General features: G+C 42.6%; 1 pseudogene; it reads right to left on the bottom strand.

Moving 5' to 3' along the window:
- Positions 1 to 246: 246 nt before the first annotated feature.
- On the bottom strand, positions 247 to 378 carry LOC138850254 (U2 spliceosomal RNA; annotated as a pseudogene).
- Positions 379 to 3,523: the final 3,145 nt, after the last annotated feature.

Here is a 3,523-nt window from a genome sequence, read left to right as displayed (position 1 = left end):
TGTCTGTTATGTGACCAACCCCTTCATCCACTCTTGTTGACACACTCAGTGTATAGATGACTATTAGAATTTGCTGCCAACAAATTACGATTCTCGGTGATGTCAGAGAGATTGAACTCCACTTGGTTCTCCGGAAGATAGAAGTGGGTGCTCCACTGACTCTGGATCATACTTGGGGTGCTCAATTGGGTAAGGAAGATATTGGGGTGCCTTCCCCACATACATACAACATGGAACTAGACACATGGAAAATAAGCCTTAAGGAAGTAGTGGATCTTTCCTTTAATTAATATTTGCATGCCATGTGACAGACACCAAAAATGTAAGAAGCAAATAAGAAAACTACACTTAATCTTAGCCAAAAGGCCAAGAAGCAATGCAAATAAGAAAATTGGTTCCATAAAGTTGTATATAAGTTAAAACAGGACAGGTAATAAAAATAATTATATTTTTGGAAAGAGCCTTGAACAAATACATAGAGACTCCATTATTCTCTTTCTTCCTTTTGGTCTTGCATTTCCCTAAGCTAACTCTCATTCCTCCTGAGTTCAAACAAAGACATTTGCTTCTCTAGGTGATTATACACAAATACTGGAAAAAGGAGAATAAGACATCGCATAATTTAGGATGTGTGTTCGGTCCTTGACCAACAAGCCAAAAGACCCTGCTTCATATTAATGGGATGTCAGCCACCCTATATTTCATTCGTTCATTTAATTTCTTGTCTTCATGAAGCTTAGACTTCAACACACAAAAACCTGTCCCTCAAAATGAGAAAACAAAGCCATTCTAAAGACAAAAACCATGGTAACAATAGTGAATTGATTGATTTTTGTTTTTGTAAAGGAAGAAAAAAGGGGAGTGGGGTGTGGGGAATACTCCCATCTGCTGGTTCATTCCCCAATGCAGAAAACAGCCAGGATTGAGGCAGGCTGAAACTGGGAACCAGGAACTCAATAAGATCTCTCACGTGGGTAGCAGGGAACCAACTATTTGAGCCATCACCTCTGCTGCCCAAGGTATGCATTAGTAGGCAGCTGTAATCAGTAGCAGAGTTGGGACTTGAACCAGACACTCCAATATGGGGTGCAGGCATCCTATGTGGCATCTTAAGCACTGTACTAAATGCCAGCCCCTTGCACAATAATTTAAAGCAGTAAACACACATATACACACTCACACATACTTACTCATTAAAAAACTATGTAACTTTGGACACACTACATGCAGGCTCTGTGTGGAAGCTGAGATGAGTAGCACAATCTTGTTTACAACGGCACATGTTGTGAAGAGGGCAACAGACAACTCAGGGCTTTTTTCTCTCAAAGTGGCAGTGTTGCTACTGATGTGTTTCTAAAGATCCCTGCAATGTTCAGAAGGGTAGACAACAAGCTCAAGTTTCACTTAGAGGTTGGGGGCAAGGAGTGACATAGGCACATCCGTGTGGAATGTAATAGGAAGTGTTTGTGCATGGTCATAGGCTCTGTGTATCCAATCTCCTCAATTTATAAAATGCAAAGAGAATTAAGACTCACAGAAAGCCTGGTTCCATATTAAGGGTTGACCAGCCAATCAGTGCTTGGTAACAACTTACAGGAGGAATAAATGTCACTAGAAATAAGGGTAAATAAAATAACAGAAAATAAAATTCTGTGGCAAGAAGTTTTTATTACCAAAAAAATAAAAAAAAAAAAAGGTTGCGGTCAGAATTGTGGCATAACTGGTTAAGTCTCCGCCAGTGAAACTGGTATCACATATGGACACTGGTTAGAGACCTGGGTGCTCCACTTCCAATCCAGCTCCCTGCTAACACACATGGAAAAGCAGTGGAAGATGACCCAATTGCTTGCACCCCTGTACACATGTGGGAGACCTGGTGGAAGCTCCTGGCTCCTGGCTTCAGATCAGCCCAGCTCAGGCCACAGGAGCCATTTGGGGAATAAATCAGCGATTAGAAGATAGTGCTCGCTCACTCTCTCTGTTTCTCTCTCTCTCCTCTCTCTGCCTTTCAAATGGATAAAAATACATATTTTTAAGAAAGATTTCTTTATTGTTATTTGAGGGATGGAGGGGAGGAGAGATAGAGGAAAAGAGAACAAGACCAAGAGAGAGAGGAGAGCAGGATAGAGAGAGAAGCACCTGTCTTCTTCTGGCTCACACACCAAAATGCATTCAGCAGTCAGGGATAGGCCAGGCTGAAGTCACCAGCCCAGAACTCAGTCCAGGTCTCACATGTTAGGGGTAAGAACACAACTACTTGAACCATCCCTTGCAGTCTCTCAGGATATACATTAGCAGGAAACTGGAATCAGGAGTTGAGAACTTGAACCCAAGCACTCTGATATGAGATATGGGCACCACAAGTAGCATCTCAACCATTTTACCACCACTGAAAGCAGTTCGATAAGATATTTAGGGGACCATCCGGGACCTGAGCAATCCCCAAGGAACCCAAGACTATGGTCACTACATGCTCTTCCCAGGAGAATATAGTTGGGTCCCAACGAACTAATTGCTCAAAGTGACTTGGATGGGACGGGATTTTCAGTGACTCTGGCAGGGAATCTTAGCACTATACTAGTAGTTCTCTTTCTACATTTGCTCTATATGGGACACTCATTTTCTTTATTAAAAATTGCTTAGTAATTTCTAAGATATATCTAATGAATATGAACTTGAACGATACTGTTACACAACCTCTTGATTTAGACTGGTACCAGCCTTTTCTGTATAAGATGCATGCTCAGTGCTTTTACCTCATTGGCCAACTCATCCCCATGAGTTACTGCAAGAACAGGTATGAAATCACCCAATTTCCCAAAATGAAGCAAGGGAGGTCCCAAGAGGGAAGCACCAGATATATAACTTGACCCCTTCAAGGATGATTCAGTGGAGTGGATTTTCCTGTACCCAGGTCCCTTCCCCATGCTACTTTTCCCTGGCTTGCTTTTCTTCAGTCAAAAGCAGTAATGACACTAACCCTTCTCTCACACAGAATGCACTGGTGGAAAACCCACATGCCATCAGGGCTGACATTGTCTGAGTTATAGTCTTAATAATTAGCTGTGAGATTGTGCTTTACTAAAGCACATGAAACCAATGCCAGTGTGACCCTACTTGGCTGTCTTTCCTTGTGGCTTCAAGTGGCACTGCTGGTTATGGTGATTAATGAGTTAATAATGAAGATGAAGGTTTTTGGTGCTTGAGTACAGGGTAGCTGTCCACCAAAATAGATTAGCCTGGTCCATCGGGTGGGACCCTGAGGGGAAACGCTGCTTTATGCTCCTCTGGGGATCTTATTTAGCACCAACCTCCACATCATAAGGATATATTAAGGGGAAAGCAATTTTGGCTTACTCTGAAACGCTGACTGCTCCAGCTGCCTGATCGTTTCAAGTTTGCAGAGCTGGCCCTGCCTCAAGGGAGGAAGCACAGAATGGGAACCGAGGTCTGGATTCTCAGCCTGTTCTGGAGCTAATTTACGATGTGACCTCAGAGAAATCTCTTCCATTTGATCATCGGT

The sequence above is a fragment of the Oryctolagus cuniculus genome, chromosome 6 (assembly GCF_051225735.1).
Source record: "Oryctolagus cuniculus isolate XC-2025 breed Fujian yellow rabbit chromosome 6, ASM5122573v1, whole genome shotgun sequence".
Classification (NCBI taxonomy): Eukaryota; Metazoa; Chordata; class Mammalia; order Lagomorpha; family Leporidae; genus Oryctolagus; species Oryctolagus cuniculus.
The sequence above is the reverse complement of the archived record's forward strand: the minus strand, read 5'-3'. Positions and strand labels throughout refer to the sequence as shown.